Below are 21,871 nucleotides of genomic sequence, written 5' to 3'. Positions count from 1 at the left end.
AGCTCTTCGAAGCCGAAGTGGCATTTTTCGGGTTGATCGTCAATTTCGCTGACCGGATGGCTTCCAATACTGTGCGTAGTCGCTCTAGATGTTTGTCGAACGTTGAAGAGAATACCACCACGTCATCCAAATACACTAGGCATGGCTGCCATTTCAATCCGGCGAGGACAGCGTCCATCATTCGCTGGAACGTCGCTGGTGCGGAACAGAGGCCGAATGGAAGCGCTTTGAATTCGTAGAGGCCATCTGGTGTTACGAATGCCGTTTTTTCACGGTCCCGCTCGTCGACCTCTATTTGCCAATATCCGCTTTTCAGATCTAAGGAGGAGAAAAACTTTGCGGATCGCAACCGATCTAGTGTATCGTCGATACGTGGCAAGGGGTAGACATCTCGTTTAGTTACACTGTTCAGTTTTCTGTAGTCGACGCAGAATCTAAGTGTGTTGTCTTTCTTCTTAACGAGCACTACGGGAGACGCCCATGGACTATTCGAAGGCTGGATGACATCATCAGAAAGCATCTCCTCCACTTGCTTCTTGATAATTTCCCGTTCTTTCTGTGACACCCGATATGGATGCTGGCATATAGGCCTCGTGTCGTCTTGCGTTATAATTCTGTGTTTCGTGATTGACGTGCGCTGGACCTTCGAGGTACTTGAAAAGCAATCAGAGAATTCTTTTACCAAGGCGTAAATCTGTTTCTTCTGACTGTCCGGAAGGCTCTGATTGACGGTCACGGATGTGTCGATGTTGCAGGCCACTGGTCGAGTGGTTGATGTCGTTAAGCTGCATAGTTCGGTCGCCATACAGAAGTCGTGTAAATAGGCGATAGCCGTGCCTTGAGCGATGTGTTGAAGCTCATTGGAGAAATTTGTGAGTAGGACATCTGCACGGCCATTCGTCAAGTGAACAAGACCCCTAGCTACGCAGACACCTTTGTTCAAAAACAGTCCTACATTTGTATCCGCTATGCCTTCGCGGTTGTACAATGCATCATTTTCTACGAGCACCATTATACTGCAGCGTGGCGGCACAGTTACGTCATCATGAACAACGCTACGCTCTACAATGCATGCGACTGCATTGTAGAGCGTATCGTTGTCTGTGTCTGTTGTTTCGAGTGTGGCTGATTGTACTGTGTAGTACGTTGTTTGATTGGTGACATATTGTATTGAACTATTGTGGAGTGTGCATATTTGTGTATTGTTTTTGATCTGTCATTATTGAGAATATAATTTTGTTTTGTTTATCAACTCTCGGCTCTGACATGTTCTTTGGGCCACAGCCAGCATCCGCTGGCGCGCCAAAAAGGACCACTCCTAAATTGTCCACGCTTTCGGTGTGCGGTTCGGGGGGCCGATACTTCGGCCCTTGGAATTAGCCCGGCGATCGCCTCCCGAATTAACGGGACCCGTGACAATGACGCCGAAGTCTTGGACGTACCCGATGACTAACGTTGTCCTCATTCACGTACTATCGGTGCTATTTCCACTTCTGATTCATCATCTCCTGATGTATTTGGCCCCTACGTTGATGACAACGTCAGTACAGCATTCCCTGCTTCTGGACTTGTTACAAGAATACCCTTGTTCTTTCGATGTCGGGCGAGGTTCCCTCGGTCGCGCGCCCACTGATACACATCGTATCGACACTGGTGTCCATCCACCATTACGGCAACATTCTTACCGCGTGTCGCCTGCTGAACATCGGGAAATCAACGAGCAGGTTGACGATATTCTCCGACGCGACGTTATTCGGCCCCCGGACAGTCCATGGGCGTCTCCTGTTGTTCTTGTTGCGAAGAAAGACGGTTCTGTGCGGTTCTGTGTGGACTACAGACGACTCAATAAGATCACTCGCGAGGATGTTTATCCACTGCCACACATCGATGACGCAATTGACAGCCTTCACGGAGCCGAATTTTAGGGGTGAAGCTCCTTATGGCGTGGCTTGTGCGTCCCTCGTAGTACGGAACCACTAGTGGCACATACCCGAAATAGCGGTCCTTACGATTTTGACCTCCAAGGTGGTTGCATTGAGAGATTTCTTCTGTGCGATGTTGAACAATAAAAGATAGTGCTCAACGCACATGTTAACGGCTGCTAAGGGGGAATGAGAGACAGGAGCATTCGGCCTTTAGATAATGCGCACGCTGCGATCCCCATTAGCAGCTATTGGCATGTACATTGAGCACGATCTGACAAGAAAGGGTTGCTACGTTATACTCACTGGGTGTAACCTCCTTGGTTTTAGAAAGGTTTAGCGAGCGTTGGGCCGCATAGCCATGAATACAGTGAACTAGTATATACCATGAACTCGAGGTGGTTAAAGGTGGGAAGTAAACCCGAAGCTAAAGCCGTAAGAAAGTGTGCATGTGCTACCTCCCGTTTAGTCCTTGAAATGTCCACTGGATGGCGATGCTTATATATGGAGAATATATGATGAAAAGATGCGAGATGGTGGTACTTGGAGTGCTGAATAGATGGACGAACGGACACAAAGACAGATGCATGGATGGACGCATGAACGGACGCAGGCGCGGATGCATGGACGAACGCAGGGACGGACGCACGAACAGACGCACGCACGGACAGGTGGAAGGACGCATGGACGGTTACACAGACGTACGCAGGAACGAACGAAAGCAAGAACGAATGGACGCACGAATGCTTCACCCCACTCCACATCATTCACTCCGTGGATATGCTGCCATTTTTTTTCTTCTCTCCATCTGCGCTCGGGTTACTGGCAAGTAACCATGGCTGATGACGCTCGACCGGAGACTGCGTTCATCACACCCGACGGCTTGTGCGAATTCAACGTCATGCCATTTGGTCTATGTATGCACCTGCGACCTCTGATCACATGATGGCCACCGTTCTGCGCATTTCACGTGCTTGTGTTACCTCAATGACATTGCTGTCTTCGCTCCAGATTTCTCCACGCATCAACAACGTCTGAAAGAAGTTTTCGCACGGGTGAGCAATGCCAGCTCGCAAATAAATCTGATGAAGTGTCGCTTTGTAGCACAGAAATTCACCATCCTAGGGTACGTCGTGTCCAAGGATGGCATTCTTCCTGACCCAGCCAAGCTTCTCCGGGGCGGAATTCCCCAAACCTGCGTCCGTCAAAGAACTGCGTAAATTAGTGGGCCTGTGCTCATACTTCCGACGCTTCATACGAAACTTTGCCACGATCATATCACCGCTTACGAAGCTCCTTAGAAGTAACGGACCTCTCAAATCGTGGACGTCCGAGTGCGACGACGCCTTCGCGAAGCTCCGCCTTTTGTTGACGTCTCCTCCCATTCTACGCCACTGCGACCCCACGGCCCAACAGAGGTGCACACGAACGCCAGCGCTGTAGGCTTCGGCGCTGTCCTGGCTCAGCGCAAACCCGAATTTTCTGAATATGTCGTAGAATATGCAAGCCATACGCTCACGAGAGCCGAGACAAAGTACACCGTCACGGAGAAAGAGTGCCTGGTGATTGTCCGGGCCCTTAAAAGTTTCGACCTTATTTGTATGGTCACCCATTCGATGTCGTCACCGATCATCATGCACTATGCTGGCTTTCATTATTGAAGGATCCCCCAGGCCGTCTCACCCGTTGGGCTCTTCGCTTACAAGACTACGACCTCCGCGTGCTGTACCGCAACGGACGCCAGCATGCTGACGCCAACGCCCTCTCGCGCTCCCTTCTACCTGAACATGACGTGCTCTGCTCAGTATCCTCGGTTGCTGTTTCTGTCATTGATGTGTCCATCATCGCTACCGAACAGCGAAAGGAGAATTGGATCGCCCCACTGATCGAATTGCTCTCTGATCCGTCCGCAACGCCATCCACGCGTGCCTTGCGTCGTCCAGCTCACCATTTCGCCATTCGTGACGGCCACCAACACCGAAGCAATTACGACGCCGATGATCGGCAGTGGTTACTCATGATACATCGCATTCTGCGGTCGGAGATATCAGAATCTTTCCATTCTGATCCGCAATGCGCGCACTCTGGGGTATTCAAAACCTACCATCGCATTCGACAACGCTACATCTGGCGCGGGATGTACCACTACGTGCAACAGTTCGTTCACTCCTGCCTCACTTGCCAACGCCGCAAATTGTCAGCACACATGTCGCAGCCGGTCTGCAACCGTTACCTTGCCCTGAGCGTCCGTCTGGGCGCATAGGTATCGATTTGTATGGACCACTTCCTCTGACGTCAGCTGGTAACCGCTGGGCCATCGTCGCTGTAGGTGATTTAACGCGATACGCCGAAACCGCCGCTCTCCCTTCGGCTACACCGCGTGATGTTGCGTCCTTCCTACTGCATCGATTCATACTGCGCCACGGTTCACCCCAGGAGCTTCTCAGTGATCGAGGCCATGTATTCTTGTCAGAAGTCGTCGAAGCCATTCTCACGGAGTGCCGTTCTGTCCACCGCAAAACTACTGCTTACCACCCGCCGACGAATGGTCTCCCCGAACGCTTTAACCACATCCTCGGCGACATGCTTTCGATGTACGTCGCCGCCAACCACACGAATTCGGATATTGTACTGCCCTTCGTCACCTACGCCTACAACACCGCCCCTCAGAGCACAACCGGTTTTTCACCTTTCTTCTTGCTGTACGGAAGGCACCCGTCACACACCATCGACACGATACCGCCGTACACGCCGGATCCATCTGAGTGTGCACCTATTTCTGAGACAGCCAGCTTTGCTGAAGAGTATCGCGAGCTTGCCAAGACTTTTACGACGCATGACCAAGAGCGGCAGAAGAGTATCTGTGATGGCTCCGCCACTTCTGAGCCCACGTTCCTTCCTGGTTCTCTTGTATGGCTCTCATTCCCGACCTCTGTAGCTGGCCTTTCTTCCAAATTACTCCCGAAATACGAAGGCCCCTATACCGTGTTATCGAGCGCACATCTCCGGTCAACTATCTTATCGAACCAATTGAACAATCTTCGGACATGCGCTGTCGCGGGTGCGACATAGTCAACGTGGAGCGCCTGCAGGCTTACTATGACCCGCTCATAGTGACAAGCTGTTAGGTCACCAGGCGTTTCCCTCTTCGACCCCGGGGTAATTGTAGAGAAGGCTCCGAACACTGAAATCGGTCGAACTCTCAAGTGCTTTCAAAAAAGGACGCCGCTCGCGCTGAGAGTCCGTGCTTGGCCGTGGCTGTCGCCCTTGTGTATGCTCGCTGGTTTCCGGCTAGTAAACGCCTGATTGCATTTGAAATAGTCGCCGAAATGGCTGATATGTTTCGTATGAAACGACCAAATCAGAAGCCTTTATCGTAAGTCAAAAGAGAGTTCTGACGACGATTTTTCAGCATATATTCATTTTTGCGAAAAAACCACGATCACACAAACAAAGCAAACACAGTCAGGAGGACGCCTGCTGCACCCGCAGGTACTCTTGTCATCCACTCTCTCAGAGACCTCGGGTTTCTCCAGCAGGCTCAGCAACCTCAGGGAGGCCACCAGTCCATCGCTCTGCCGTCCCCAGTGTCCCGGAGGACGAGCCAGATGCCGAGGGGTCTTTCCAGCAGGTATGATCGGAGGCTGCACTCCGGCATGCCAAAAGACTGGCTGCTGCTGGCTGCCAGTCAGCCCTGCGGTCGTGTAGACGGCGCTCTACCGGTCCTCAGCTCTCGGGGGCTCCTCACGCGGCATCCCCCGCCTGAGCTTTGTTCAGGCACTGTCGTCGCACCGCGGAGTCGCTGAAATCAGGGTGAACCATCGCCAGAACATCGTGGCGGTGGACGCGACCACCAGGAAAGGCCTGGAAGAGCTCCTGGCCATCTCGGAGCTGCAAAGCATACCGGTCACTGCCAAGGAGCCGGCAGACCTTCGGACAAGCACCGGCTACCAGCATGGTGCTGACAGAGGCCCGGAGGTGGGGTCCCTGCTGCCTGGCCTCCTGTCCACGATGATTGTGCTGTCGGACACCAGGGAGGGGCACACAGTCACCCTGCTGTTCGGAGTTCCGTACCCACAGAGCAGGTGACGCTGTTTCACATGCGCTTCCCTGTACGACCGGCCAGGCCCCGACCACTCCAGTGCGGGCAGCGTGGCCAATTTGTCCACGTCAAGAAATGCTGCACCTGGCCTGAAGGCTGCATCTGCTGTGGTCTGATCGACCCTGGGGTGCAAGACTGCCCGCACACATGGCCGTGGTGTGTGTGTGCCTCTCCTGCCCCGCCTGCTGCAGGCGCTGCCTTATCCATGTCTTCCCTAGATACCTCACCGACCTCACTACTTTCGGCATTACATGGGGGCATCAAAAACACACGACACTTTTCCTTCTTCAAATACTTCTACACTTTCGAACTCCTTGTCCCAAAATTTAAGTCACCTGACGTCAATATTTTTAGTAAGCCAGTATTCTCTGTATTCTAGTATGTGGGAATTGAGGCTAGCCCGCTGCCTTTGCGCGGGCTTTGCCGCCTTTTCTGCCATTCTCATGTCCCGACATGTCTGCCCTCCTTTGCTGTCAGCCGTGGTGGGAGAGCAGAGTGACGTTTAACTCCCTCACCCGGAAGCGGATGTTGACAGTGGCGCCGCGCGTGGGGACTCCCGAGAGGTTTTCGCGCGCTGCGTCGGGAGCGGGCGGACAGTACTCTCCGGGACAGCAAACGGTGAGGCACGCTATCTTTTCCGTCCGTCGACTCCCGTCGCTCGGGGGCTCGTCGGACTTCGCTGACGGCGCCTCGCGCCTGAGGCGAACGCTCACCTTTTGTTGCCCCGCTGCGTACGCATGGCCGAGGGCGGTACGGTGTCCTAATGCGTGGCCTAGCTACGCCGACCCGTCTCCCTCCGAAGCCAACGCGAGCGCCTTTGCCTTCGCTCGAGCAACCGGGCCTTTGTCCCGGTGTCTCCGTGGATTACCTTTACCGCGGAGACGTGCTCGTGGCACCCTGTGTAGTACTTTGCGCCCGTGGCGTGGATACGCCTATTTGCTTTCCCGGAGCGCCTTTTTGCAACGGGCTGTACTGCGTTTGGTGTTGCCACAATAGGGAGTTTTAGTGCTGGGTACGCATTCTCTTGGGGCTTTGCGGGCTTGGGAGCGCGCGGCGTTGCGTGCCCAACCCATACCCAACCGGAATGCCTTTTATTTGGCGCCACGGTGGCACGCACGCAAACGCAAGCCGCACGAAGTTCACACGCGCTCGCAGAGCCATTGCGTGTTGTCTCGTAAGTATTATTTAAGTCTTTTTATGATTTAAACTGTTCAAATAAACATACATAGTGATCAGGACACTTTTTTTATTGTGTACAGTAATCTGGTATACGCAAAGAAGTGAAATACAAGGTTATTGTAACGACAGTGTCGACATCTTGTGACACTTCGTGCAACTGCAGTCATGAACATGTTAGCTTACGCGTAATGTTTTTGAAGTGAAAATGAATAAATAAAGAGGTTACTCATTTGTAGTATTGTCGCTGCGCAGTTTTTGCACCAGAAGTACAATGCACAATGTTTCTGCAATAACAAAGTTGTGGTTGTCTGATTCACTATGGCCACGCTAGATGGCGCCACCTATTCAGCTGGTCGGGGGGCTGGCATATGTTTTTTAGTTTCTATGTTCCAGGCTATTCTAGCTTTGGAAATCTGGCTGAAACCGTGTAATCGCTATAAGTGCTCGCACTTTGGCTTATTTTAACTCGACGGCTAGAGTATCCGCAGTGCGGATACCGTGAGTTCTTGCGAAGGTGGACCGCGCGGACGAATGGCCCCATCGCCCAAGCGATCCTGCGACGCATCTGTTTGGGGTGACGCGCATGCGCAATACCGCCGCCCCAACGTCCTGCGTACGCAAGCCGCTTGGGCACCCAGCACTAAAACTCCCTAATAAAGTGTTGCGACTTTGAGCAGTATCGTGTTCTCGTCACGGCGACGGTTAACGCGTGCCCTGCGGCTCGCTAAGACCGGACCCACGCTGGTGGCCGTACTCCTTCGGGATAAGTGTACACCACAAGTAGTAAGCCAGTATTTTGTGAGAAGCTCATCTCATGGCAATACTGTCTTTGTAGTTTTGACAGCATGAGTAAGTCGGGTGCTTTCTCTCTATCTATTCTCGCGTAGACTGCATAGAAGCACATATGATGGGCGAGGGGTGATGTCACAGTACGTTTCTAACCAAGTGTGTGCTGCAAACCCTAGATACCTCTTTGTAATCCACGCAGTTTCACCTGACCGAATAAGTTACATGGAGTTATTTCTCACAGTGAAAACCAGAGATGTATTAATGGGTGGTAATTAACATATATTTACGTTATTGCTGCAATTTTTCGCTCATAACCTGCGCAAATAAACTCTATGATTCACACAAAAAACCGCTAGAAATTAATTTATGCGATCAGACATCACACACATGCACACAAACGAGAAGAAAAGTATAGACAAAAGCCACGCTGCTGAAATGACACTCTCGATAGTCGAAAAGAGCTCATATGAAACGCCTGTTTCGTGTGGGCGTCCATCTCAAGTTGCGTTAAGTTGCATCCAGAACAGAGAGCTTACGTAGGGCAAAGTCCTGTGACTAATCTGAGCGTACGCGACCGTACCGTACGTGACTAGAGAACCACTAATCGAGGTGCCGTTGTCAGATAAAAAGGAGACGCGGCGCCGAAGCGCTTTGTCCCAGAGTTACACTTAACTCATCAACCCATCATCATCCTACGTCTGTCCCGGCACTGCTTCCCCCCCCCCCCCCCCAGGGTCGTGTGGGCGGGACGTTTTGTTTCGGGCAGACGGCCATGCCCTGGAAAGCAACGTTTCTAGACTAGGTAAGTTGAAAAACTCCCCGCGTAAGACTTCTCGTCACACGGTGCCGGGATGAATTCCGGTTTGGTGGAACTGGCGGCGCAACAAGCTTCCGCTAGCAGACGAAAACGCGTAGTCGTCGTGGCGGCCGTTCTGAACTTTGCCAACAGTATATTATCGATATTTGTTGTGATGCCGCAGAAACTTAATACTGCGCAATATTTAGCGGTGTAAGGCAAATACAAAATAATTATGATTCTTTGAACTGCCCATAATAAACAATGCTTGATATATAGCATAACATGCGAGTCTGTCAGTTAGTTGCTAGTTGGTGTACGTTCCCGATAGATTTTTAGACACGAAAACCCAATTACAATGTCTTCAATCCTTTTTTGTGGCTGTGTTTTTCGTGCTTGAAAATAAATTACAACTATGTGACGCACTCTTGTGGCTTTTGTCTGATTATGTAGTCAGCCTTTTTTTTTCATGTCAGTCACATTCTTTAGCAACTTATACCGTCGAAAAGCTACGCGTGCGGCCATTTTCTTGAGCATGTCTTCCCTCTGCTTCTTCTGGAGTTTCTCTAATGAAACCTGTTAACACAGCTGCAACCAAAGCTTCAAGCAGAGACCGCACTTTGGGGTATCGGTGAGCACTTCGTAGTCATTTTCTCATGAGTCTGCCTGCTGACGCACTGGGACAACATGAACACACTTTCAGCTTTTCTATGTCCTCCAGAAGTTCCGCCAATCGGAAGATGGTATCTGCCTTGCCGGGTTACTTGGCCGAGCGATGGTGATGGCTGCTAATGGTGACTGTCATGTCTTCTGCGACTACAACGCCTTTATTCTCAAATGGCGCTTTTTTTTTGAGCCCTAGAAACACCACAAGACGTCTTGTCTCGCCATTCTCAACAACTTTCCGTCAGCATGCAAACAAACGTTTTCTATGTCTTGAAGCGAAATGACGCCGCTAGTTGACGGCATGTCGGGACTTATTTCACTGTCTTCGAGCTCAGTGCTCAGAGATAGTCTATTCTTTTTCGCCGATAATATTCTGGAAAGTACCCCACTCCTATAGGGCAGCTTTCGCTTATTTATCGAGGGCCCCGCGACAAAGGTAAGCGGGCAAATTCGGGAATATTAGTGGAACGCATCCTTCGACGAGGTCCCACTTTCCTCTTGTGATTTGTACCTTCTTACCATATGACGTGCGTGAAAGGCTTCAGGATGTCCTTCTCACGAAAGTGCATATCACACACACGTGAGTTGCTGGGCAGTTTCTTATCCGCACGAGGAATAGCGTGGTCCCATACCTCTCGCTGCTCAAGTACACGTGGGCACAAAAGAAATGCCACGGTGTCTCTCATTTCCTGTAGCTACTCTACAGCCGAGAACGCAACATATGAACATGATGGAAACACGCAACCCATTCAAAGCAGAACCGCCATAGCCCTCCTTGGGCTGCGCAAATTGGCGCGTCCCCTCGAAAATGCCCTGGATACGCTGCGCTCTTAGCCTTTGTGCTCCCGCGCACAGCCCATCATGGCGGTGTTTTTTTCCTTCCTGTGAAAAGGTGTATACTAATCGAGGTTAGACTCAATTCATTACATTCGTCACTAACGCCGACACACTGGCTCTGTTTGCTCATTTTCAGTTTCTTTTTTTTTTTTGACTGCGTGCTTGCGCCATCTATTGGCTCACAACGTATGATCGCGTCTGAAAACGATGGTAGCGCAATATTGCTATCCTAAAATTAAATTCTTTGCACGCATACACGTTTACCATAACATTATTTGTTAAAAGATATGATTTAAATGAATTGATAAAAGAAAAAACCTTAAGGTTTATGTACATACTTTGGCTTATTTGACAAAATATTGCTTTCATTGTAAAAGAGTACTGGTCCTCCTGGCACGGCCTTTGTAAGTGAGGTGTCTAACCGCGCTCATTGTCAGTCATTGCTCAGGCCTCACCTCAGGGTACCTACATGTAGCGTTTGGACTTGTGTGTCTATTCTTACGGGACGGCTTTAAGCTCTCCCATAGTAGAGTACCCTGTACTCTAAATCGTTACCCCCTTTTTCTAATCCCCCCCCCCTAATCTTTCGCCTTTTACTAAAGATTACCGTGGGTTGGGGCACTCCAATGAGCCTATAGGCCAATTTTTGGGAGGCCTTGCCCGTTTGGGCAGGGCCTAATGTGGAAATCGAAAATCAGATGCTCAAGCAGGTGGTTCTCGCATAACTTATGTGTTGATGCGGTGGGAAGTTCTTGCTTGATATGCCTGGCACGAGTGCTGGTGCCAACGTTTTCGTGTTCTGGGTTATCACTTATCGATCAATGGAGAAATCAGCAAAAAAGCTCTATATATGCACGTTCTTTGATTGATATGTGGGGTTTAACAACACCAGTATATGATTATGAGAGACGCCGTAGTGGAGGGCTCCGGAAATTTCGACCACCTGGGGTTCGTTAACGTGCACCCAAATCTGAGCACACGGGCCTACAACATTTCCGCCTCCATCGGAAATGCAGCCGCCGCAGCCGGGATTCAAACCCGCGACCTGCAGGTCAGAAGCCGAGTACCTTAGCCACTAGACCACCGCGGCGGGGGCACGTTCATTTCAATTATAACCTTTAGTTAAGTATCCGGAGATGTACAGCTCCTGCTGATTGTGACCAGGCCCCGTTGTGACACTTTTCTGTTCTCGGCCAGCATTGTTTCTTTTTTTTTCTTGAGCCTTGTGCTTCATGCTATTGTCTCTATAATGTGTGGCAGCTTGGGCTAGTTGGTATGGCATGACGATAGTTATAGCGCGAGAACAAAACGACGACACAGAGACAAGAAGGACACGAAAGACACGAGCGCTCGTGTCTTTCGTGTCCTTCTTGTCTCTGTGTCGTCGTTTTGTTCTCGCGCTATAACTATCGTCATGCTCTAGAATGTATTCTAAGGACTATGTGATGCTTGTGCGTACATTTTTCTTCTTCCATGGTACGTTTTCTCAAAATAACTGTGCTGCTTACTTGACTGCTAAAAACAGCCAAATTGAGTAACTTCCGTGTTGTCCGGCAGTTAACTCTTCGCTAGAAAATTTTCGCTTGTTACATAAAAGTTTCGCATCTGAATGCTCAATGTAATCGATATACGCGCGTAATATTTAATCTAATTGAGCAATCTTTGTATACCTTATCTTATTTTGCAATAATGAAGTTCCTGCAGCCCTGTACATTTGTACATGTGAGGCGCAAATGTACGCCTACACGACTTTACTACGTCTCCCACTTTAGTGATTGTTGCGTAAAACGTAAGTGTATTGTTGCGTCGGCGGTTCAGTGGTGGAATACTCGCCCGCCACGCGGGTGGCCCGGGTTCGATTCCCGACCGACGCAGTTTTATTCTTTTTTTATATTTCGTTTACATTTTACTGATTTATTTTGTTTGCCAACGTAATGCCATACATTTTTTTTTCTTCGCGATCACAATTGGATATTTAGGATTTCAGGACAGCTAGTCCGATGAATCGTACGTCCTGTTCATGACCATTAGATACATATTACCACTGCAGTGGCGCCTCTGGCGGCGTACAGAACGTTCTCGCTGGTTCTGCGAATGCTGGAGTGATACCCGCTCAAATTTCAAGCCTTTATCAATATTTGTGCGAGCGAAAAGCAATTTGATATAACAGGACTATGTGAATTTGTGTATTGGGTGTCCTCAATGCGATGGCTTCACATATTCAAATTAAAAAAGAGGAGAAACCTTACGCCATCTTCCACAACTCTCATGCGCTTCCTAGGGGGTCGCTATCAGTGGGTACCGAGTTCAAAACGTTTCAACGGCATACTTACCTGGTGCCGGGGTAACCGTGATCAACTAGGCGGTGCCCCCAGGGAGAGGCTCGGGCATTGCACTGCGCTCGTGCTGACCCCTGCCACTACCCCAAACTGGGGCAGATGGGGCATGCAATTTTTGGTAGTGGGGGACTGCGTTCGCGCTATCGCCCTAATATTGTATCGAAAGAAAGATTCCGGATACTTAATACTGCAAAATACCTACCAGTTTTAGAGAATGGAAATTGTACCTGTGGTCTGTTCAATAACATGCAACTACGTTGCGGCGGCGTACTGAACTGCTATACCGCGAGGCCAGATGGCGTGGGTAGTACTATCATAATCAATAAACGGACGCGTTTTTTTTTTTTCGCAGGTGGGGTGGTTGGCGCTGCTCGCTTCCTCTGGTATTTTCTTTTTCGTTGCTAAATCGCGCTTCGCGTCTGTAATTATCGCTAGGTGACCTAGTTGGCCTCGACTGGCAAAAAAAAAAAACGTCAATCAAGTAAGGTTTGCATCGTTTATTGCGAGTGTCCAAGCCGGTACAACCAATGTATACGGTCGGGTCCGAACAAAACAAGTCACTCATACATATTGAAAGCTTTCAACCCATGTGTAAAGACTCTTGGAAAGCTAACAAGCATATGCATATAACTGAACATCGAGATCGCTGAATGAGCGCCGGTCTCATTGTGTTGCGGCGTTCGAGTTTAATAGCGTGGCTTCAAGACAAGGGTCGGATTCTGCCGTCAGATGCGGGCGGCGCTTGCCCTGTAGTGTTGATCTTCAAGTGAAGTGAATGCATGATGCGGAATCGGAAAGGAAACTTGGACATTGCCGATAAATAGCTCGAAAATTGAGAGCAATGTAGTTTTGCTAAATTTGTTAAATAAGCAATTGTGGATGCGTGCATTTCTGAATTTTTCTCGCTCTGCAATGCTACATTGAGTACTTCACAGAGAGAGAGAGAGAGAGAGAGAGAGAGAAATAACGTTTATTGCACCCGTCTAGAATGACGGGGTAGGAGGCTTCGGCCTCTGCCCCCTATCATCCCCCTAGCCATCGGCCGGAATCCCTTGGGACTCAGCGGCGGTCAGAGCGAGACCGACTACTTGACGCTGTTCTTCGGCGTCACGGCTGTGTAATAAGGCCTCCCAGGATTCTACGTTTCTACTTGGATCATTGTAGGATGGGCAGCTGCAGTCCATACCATATGCACAAAACCCGCAGTGCTGTTGCAGTGCGCACATCTGGAGTTGAACACTTCCGGGTGCCATTTACTGTACATGTGAGGGTTTGGAAACACCCCGGTTTGCGATTTTCGCCACATAATTTCCTCCTTTTTGCTCAGCTTTTTAGCTGCCTCTGGATAAATCTTACGGTGGAGTTTATAGTGTGCGGTGATTTCCTGAAACGTTCGTAGTTCGTCTCTTGTGGAGAGGGGCTGCTCGCGCGAAGGCGGCGGGTCCGCGTCGATCGACCGGAAAGTGAGCCCTCGGGCGATCGCGTGCGCCTTTTCATTCCCCTTCAGACCTTGATGGGCCGGGGACCATACTAGTAAGATTAGCTCTGCGGGTACTGGTCCTTGTCTTAGAATTTTGGCGGCTGTAGCAGAGATCCTGCCCATATCGTAGTTTTTAATGGCTGACTTACAATCACTCGTGTGCCTTTTTGAGCTATAGCCAAAGCAATTGCAAGTTCTTCTGCCTCTGTGGTGGTTGTGTTCTTAGAGGTGCAGCACGAGACCAGGTCCCCGTTCTCGCGAACCACTACCGCTGTGTGTGCTCCCTTTCTTTCGTATTCTGCAGCGTCCGTGTAAATTACGCCAGATCGACCTTCAAGTTTCGCCTGCAGGGCTACAGCTCTAGCTTTGCGTCTGCCTTCATGAAACGCCGGATGCGTGTTTTTCGGCAGCGGTATAATTTTCAGTCTTGCCCTAATTGATTTAGGTATGCTAGCGGTCTGCTTGGAACACTACGTGGGCTCGAACCCCAAGCGCTCCATGATTTTCCTCCCTGTTCTACTTCTCAGAAGTCTTTGGTGCTGTGACATCATGGCGGCTGCTATTAGTTCATCTAAAGTGTTGGAGACACCCAGCCCAAGAAGTTTAACCATAGAGGTGTTCGGGGGAAGCCCTAGCGCAGTCTTGATGCCTTTCCTTATAATGGCTTCAATTTTATCTTTTTCTGCCCTATTTAATTTAAGGTAAGGGGCAACGTATAGTACACGGCTTATCACGAAAGCTTGAACTAATCTTAAAAGATTGGCTTCCTTCATCCCCGCATTATTGTTAGAAATGCGCTTAAGCAGGCGGCACGTCTGGTTCGCACTAGCTTCGAGTCTCCGGATAGTTTCAGTGTTTTTTCCATTTGCTTGAATGCGCATCCCTAGAATTGTAATACTGTCTACGGTTGGAATAGCATTACTATTCACTCGTAAAGCGATGTCACAACCCCTTCCGAGGGGATTGTGTGTTTTTCTTTTTTGCGATGGTAGAAAAAGAGCCTGTGATTTTTCTGCCGAGCATTTTAACCCTAGTGGTTCGAGATATTGTTCGATGGTATCTATAGCCGCCTGAAGTTCGCTTTCAATATGTCCGTCACTACCCCTGTTTATCCACAGCGTCACACCGTCTGCGTATATTGTGATATGCAGATTTTCGATTCCTTCCAACTTCTCAGGAAGTCCAATCATCGCTATATTAAAAAGAGTCGGAGAGGGTACAGACCCTTGTGGCGTACCTTTGTTCCCATATATAATGTTTTTGAGCGACTGCCCTCCCATGCTGATAGTGGCTGTACGATTTGAGAGAAAGCCCCTCACGTAGTTGTATGTCTTGACGCCTACGTTTAGCGCACTAAGGTTCTTCAGTAAGGCTTCATGTTTGACATTGTCAAACGCCTTGGAGACGTCCAGACGCACAATTACTTTGGCGACAACAGCCTTTTTGTCTATTATCTCCTTCTTTAGCTATAGCATAATATCGCACGTCGATAGGTGGGATCTGAAGCCTATCATAGTATCAGGGTACAGGTTTTCATCTTCCATGAACCTAGTCAGTCTTGTTTGGATGACGTGCTCCATCAATTTTCCTACGCAAGATGTGATGGAAATGTGTCTTAGATGTTCAAGACTGAGCTTTTTCCCTGGCTTAGGAATGAAGACTACATTGGCCGTTTTCCAAGCTTGCGGTATTTCTCCCTTGTCCCAGCATTCTTGCATATAAGCAGCAAGTTGACGAATGGAGCCGTCGTCGAGATTCCTGAGCATTCTGTTTTTGATTTTGTCCGGACCGCAGCCGTTTTTGTTTTAAGTCGGTTAATTTCAGCCCTGAGTACTTCACAATTCTGCAATGTCGCATCGTGTCGAGAGCGTAGGCACTAGTTTAATACTCAGCCGTGAGCCCATATCATAGGTGTTATATATTTAGGGGATGGGCGTAAAATATTTCAGGCATGCTACATTTATTGTTAGACTTAAGTTACAAAGTTACCACAGCTAGAATTTCTCGTCGCAGGTAATGACCAGTCTGCTGAGTATGCAGCGAACATGTATGCTAAAGGGACATTTATGAGGTGTGTGCTTACACATCGAAAAGGCCCAATTCTAAGAAAATAAGCTTCAGGTATGCATTGTACAATTTTGTTGTCTGTACATCTTTGTTGTTACTCTTACATCACACTATCTGCTGAGCACAATCTCTTTTTTTTTGCATAGACATATCCATAGAACTTCAGTACTCTCTTACAAGCAAGCACTCCTCAAATCAATTGGTGGTACATGATGTGTATCTGTCCGAATACTGGATCAATAAAGGTCACATTTATTACACACTTGTTATTGTATTTATTTTTCAGTATACTTGTGGTTGAAAATGAAGTTGTTTTCTCCCTGCTACTTTTAGAGGTTAGGACTTGAAATACGTACTATCTTGCAGTGTGGCTGTATAGACAAGCGAAGATCATGTATGTTTCAACTACCTGTGCAATTTCCTAGATTTTTTTTTTGCATGACCGTAGTGCACAGAATTACACTTCGTAGTGGTAGACACTATAGTTATGACAACTTAATTTAAACAGAAGCAGATGTGCACAAAGAAATCTGGAACGTTTTTCTGCAAAAAAAAAAAAAACCCAGTACCACATGCAATGAACACAATCTTGCTCCTCATGACAGCATTCACGTCTTTGAGGAAGCTGTGCTGCAACTGCTCATCACCTTTATGATTTATTATTTTAGGAGCCCATTGAACATATGTGCAAAGCTAAAGCAATTGAGTGCAGTCTTACGAGCTTTGGTGCATCATTTTGTAAACTTGTATGAGCTAAACACAGTTAATTACAACAGAACAGTTCTGGGTGTTGTTGGTAAACTGTCACAAGGCACAACTAAATGTCGGAAAGCCCGTTAATGCCCATCACTGCTGGTGTGTTCGTTATGTAGTGCAATTAATAATTTCCGACGATTCACATGCCAACTATGAAGTGATCGTGAGTCGTACAGTAGTAGGCAAATTAGGTTGATTCTGACTTCCAGGGGTTCAAACAAATGGCAATGTAGGCTCACGGGAAACGAGACTGCTTGTCGAAGCATTTGCTTTGACCTCTTATGTTAACACATTTTTCATATTTTCCAGCTTCCATCTTTTAAGGGTCAGTTTAGTTCACCTGCACCAATCCGAACTGGGTCACAGCTGTACACGAGAAGTTCAGAACTTGTGCTGCAGAAGTTGTGCGGTGCGGCAGCACAAGTGAATGACAAGGTGCTGACAAGGTGGAATCGTTATTTTTGTTCGCTTAATTTAATGAGGTGCCAACATCTTGGCAAAACACGCCGGATTTATAGGGGTGGGTACATCACCTACGTCTAATGCTATGTTGTTTGTTTAGCTGTCCGAGCGGCTGCACCAAACCAGCGCCGTCAGAGCAGAAGGTACCGGAAAGTCATGAAATAGTTTTGGTGCTGTACCTCTCCTGCGCTTTTTGAAATGAATGGCAAGATTTCGAAGATGCCATTGCTGCGCCACTGAAACGAATGGCGAGGTGCAGCACTTTGTAAAATGGATCATGTGGTGCAGGCGAATCGAACAAACCCTTAAGCACACAAGTGTCTTAGCGTTTCACCCCCATCGAAATATGGCTACAGTGGCTGGGATCAAACAGTGTGTTGTTGAGCTCAGCAGCACCACACAATCTAACTAATAGTGTTACAGTTTCAACATTATTGTAGTGTAGATTCCATACCACGGTAGGTAGGAAATGCTTGTAGCCAATCTAAAGCACCTCTCCACGATATGCGCGGTAAAACATTCACAAATACAGCATTACATGTGTGAGGTTAGAGATGACCTGTTATAGTGGACATTCAGATGTTTCAACGTGCTTGCAGAGCGGACATTCGGGGGTAGTCATCCTGTCATTGCATGGCAGTCTGGAAAAACAAGTAACATCACCAGGTATCAATGCATGAAATCAATGCATATTCATTGCATGAAATTTTCCAAAGTAAACAAATAAAGTCAGTTAATTAGTAAACAGCAGCATTTTATGCATATATGTAGTGGTACCTCATAACACGTATATCACTCAGGGCTGCTTCTTCTCAAGGCATGTCACGTAGCAGGTTCCTTGCCCATTGTACACATTTGCTTCCACGTCAGGTGGGCCAGGAGGCTGTGGCAGAAAAAGAAGTATTTCTCATTTATGTGACGCTTCCTTTGTCACACTATAGGAAAACCAGACCCATAATTATGTGATGTTTCTCAAACGCGACTGCAGTAAATTATTAACTAGTAGGTTTTTTTCACTAATATATGGGCTAGCTAAGAAGACACATTCGAGGCGACAGTGATTTATTTGCCTTCTTTTATCGCAACGGCCTGGTTGGTGTTACCTGGTGATAGAATTTCAGAATGAACTATTGAGTTAGCGACTCGTTCCACCGCGAAGCCATGCACGCCGCATGTAACGCACGTTTTTCCGGTTGAGACGTTAAAACTTTTAAAATTTAATATTGCAATGCGCTGCCACCGTGGGACGGCTACGTAGTCATAGGATAAAAAAATACATATGTTGAAATGAACCAACTAGCCCCGCAAGCAACCATCCTTAAAAAACCGAAGTGGTTTCTACTCACCGGCCCGGGCTTGCAACGGGTGTTCATCCGATGAAAGCTTCGACGGTGGCTTCGTTCCCCGAAAGTCACTTGAATTCCCTTCGCGAAAGCATTTGAACGAGTCAAATAAACAGAATGCGAAAGAATGTGCCGGTCGGCAGAGGCTCGAAATATTTACAGCGAAACGAAACAGTCCGAGACACATCCGAACGTACCGCCAGCCGTTACCTGCCATCGCAACCGTTGCAGGCCCCGGAAACTCTCAAGTTCAAGTGCTCACCTGTAGGGGGCAAAGAAATGAACCGCGGCGTGTTTCTGCTTTAAACACCCAGAGTGCATCTACTAACCTCTCCCGCCACTCGCGCTATTGCACTTTCTTGTAGAAGCGCCTTCGTCGAGGCCAAAATTTATTTTAAAATGAACAAACACGACATGTTTGCGTACCGCTACACATAAAAAACATTTTTTTGTTTGAGCAAGTAGTTTTTCTTAAACATGTGCTGCGTCATCAACTTTTTTTAATAGTTTTTACTCCAGCTGACTCAATGTCAGTAGCAGCCTATCGACACCATTATCCTCATTTCAAAGTTTGCGGCGGCGGCGGCAGCCAACGGTTGTGATGGCAGGTAACGGCTGGGGCATTGGGTAAATTGTGTCCCCCTGCCTTACAACCTTCTTGATTGGTATTCTGTTGCTTTCTTTATAAAGCAGTGTGGTAGCAGTTGATCCCCTGTAGATTTCTTCCAGGATGTTTATATATACTTCATCGACGCCCTGATTCCGCAGTGTCTGCATGACGGCTGATATTTCTACTGAATCAAACGCCTTCTCGTAATCGATGAAGGCTATGTATAGTGGTTCGTTATATTTTGAGCATTTCTCCATTACCTGATTGATAGTATGAATGTGGTCGATTGTTGAGTAGCCTGTTCGAAATCCTGCTTGTTCCTTTGGTTGACAGAATTCTAATGTTTTCTTTACTCTGTTAGCAATTACCTTTGTAAATTGCTTGTATACTACAGAGAGCAAGCTGATCGGCCTGTAATTCTTCTAGTCCTTGTCATCTCATTTCTTATGTATTGAGATGATGTTGGCGTTCTTCCGAGACTCTGGTACTCTTCCCGTCAAGAGACACCTCGTAAACAGGGTGGCTAGTTTTTTTAACACAATCTGTCCTCCATCTTTCAGCAGATCTGATGTTACTTGATCCTCACCAGCAGTATTGCCTCTTCGCATGCTCTCCAAAGCTTGTCTGACTTCTTCTATCATCTGGGTTACCGCTGGTTCTTATAGTATTAAATTCGTGGTTGTCCCGGCTACTGTACAGATCTCTGTAAAACTCCTCCGCTATTTTAACTATCCTATCCATATTGGTAGTTATTTCGCCTTCTTTTTCCCATAGTGCATACATCCGATTTTTGCCTATCCCAAGTTTCCTCTTCACTGCTTTGACGCTTCCTCCGTTTTGCAGAGCGTGTTCGATTCTCTCCATTTTATACCTCCTTACATCGGATACCTTACGCCTATTAATCAACTTCGAAAGCTCTGCCAGTTCTGTTTTGTCTGTTGTATTTGAGACTTTCATGATTTGACGCTTCTTAATGAGATTCTTCGTTTCCTCGGAAAGCTTGCCATGTGTCCTGTCTAACTACCCTGCCTCCAACTTCTACTGCACACTACGTAATGATACTCGTCAGATTATCATTCATTGTACCTACGCTAAGGTTGGTTTCCTCATTAAGTGCCGAGGACCTGTTCTGAAGCGAGACTGAATTCCTGTAATTTCCCTGTCAGTGCTAGCTCATTGATTGGCTTCTTGCGTATCAGTTTCTGTCGTTCCTTCCTCAAGTCTTGGTGAATTCGAGACCGTACCATTCACTGCATCGTGCCTTGCCAACCACTTCCACAACCTGCACGATGCCTGGGTGTGCACTCATTATAAATTATATTTCGTTCTTATTTTCGCCATTAGGGCTCCTCCATGTCCACTTGCGGTTTTCTCGTTTTCGGTAAAGGTATTCAAAATCCGTAAATTATTGCGTTCTGCAAATTCTACTAGTAGCTCTCCTCTGGCGTTTCTAGTACCGATGCCATAATCTTTTACTGCCTGGTCTCCAGCCTGCTTATTCCCTACCTTTGCATTAAAGACTCTCATCAGCATAGTATACTCTGCATAGTATAGTACCATCAGCATAGTATAGTATACCTTACTCATTGCCGATTCCACGGCTTCATAGAAGCTTTCAACTGAAGCGTCATCATGGCTGGATGTAGGCGCGTAAGCCGAGTACTGCTCTCATCTTGTATCTTTTATTCAGTTTAATTACGATTCCTACCACCATTTCATTAATGCTATAGTATTCCTCTATGTTGCCAGCTATGTTTCTTTGAATTAGGAACCCCACTCCCAGTTCTCTTCTCTCAGCCAAGCCCCTATAGCAAAGGACGTGACCATTCTGTAGCACCGTATAGGCCTCATCTGTTCTCCTAACCTCACTGAGCCCTATTATATCCCATTTAACACCCTCTAGCTCCTCGAGTAGTACAGCTAGACTTCCCTCACTAGATAAGGTTCTAGCGTTAAACGTTGCCAAGTTCAGGTTCCAATAGGGGCCTGTCCGGAACCAGAGATTCTTAGCACCCTCTGCTGCGTTGCAGATCTGACCGCCGCCGTGGTCAGTTGCTTCGCAGCTGCTGGGGACTGAGGGCCGTGAGTTATTTGACGTATGCATGTGGGAGGTAGTGGCGAGATACTGCACCAGGGTGGCCAATCTTTCTCTGGTGAGGGAGTGCGTTCCCGGCGGTGGTTGCCGGAGAGGCCGCACCCCAGGCCTCTTAATGCAGTTCCATCACCACGCGGATGTCTTTTTTATCCGGTTGGGAACTGCGTGGCACCGGGATTTGAACCATGGACCTTTGGCATGCGAGGCGGATGCTCTAACCACTACGCTTATCGCTGCATCGCGCATCGCGGTATTTGTGTGCGATGGCTGCACACAAATACGGCACAATGAAACAACATAACGGAAGGTTGGACAAAAAACGGCTCAACTTTAGCATCACACTGAGGCACACGCGTGTGCACCAGGCAGCCGGAAGTAGTGTCATTTCCGCATTGCTTGCGTGCTGTGCGGATAGCCAATACATAGGC

The 21,871-nt window shown here is 48.0% G+C and overlaps 2 non-coding genes across 2 annotated transcripts; both read left to right on the top strand.

Moving 5' to 3' along the window:
* Positions 1-10,843: 10,843 nt before the first annotated feature.
* Positions 10,844-10,966, top strand: LOC119160215 (U5 spliceosomal RNA). Its single transcript, XR_005108288.2, has one exon. It is a non-coding gene; the product is annotated as a U5 spliceosomal RNA (small nuclear RNA).
* Positions 10,967-12,616: 1,650 nt separating this feature from the next.
* Positions 12,617-12,780, top strand: LOC142771641 (U1 spliceosomal RNA). The gene has a single exon (XR_012886039.1). It is a non-coding gene; the product is annotated as a U1 spliceosomal RNA (small nuclear RNA).
* The last annotated feature ends 9,091 nt before the right edge of the window (positions 12,781-21,871 follow it).

This window comes from Rhipicephalus microplus, chromosome 1 (genome assembly GCF_043290135.1).
Source record: "Rhipicephalus microplus isolate Deutch F79 chromosome 1, USDA_Rmic, whole genome shotgun sequence".
Classification (NCBI taxonomy): domain Eukaryota; kingdom Metazoa; phylum Arthropoda; class Arachnida; order Ixodida; family Ixodidae; genus Rhipicephalus; species Rhipicephalus microplus.
This window is presented reverse-complemented; position numbering and strand designations above follow the sequence as displayed.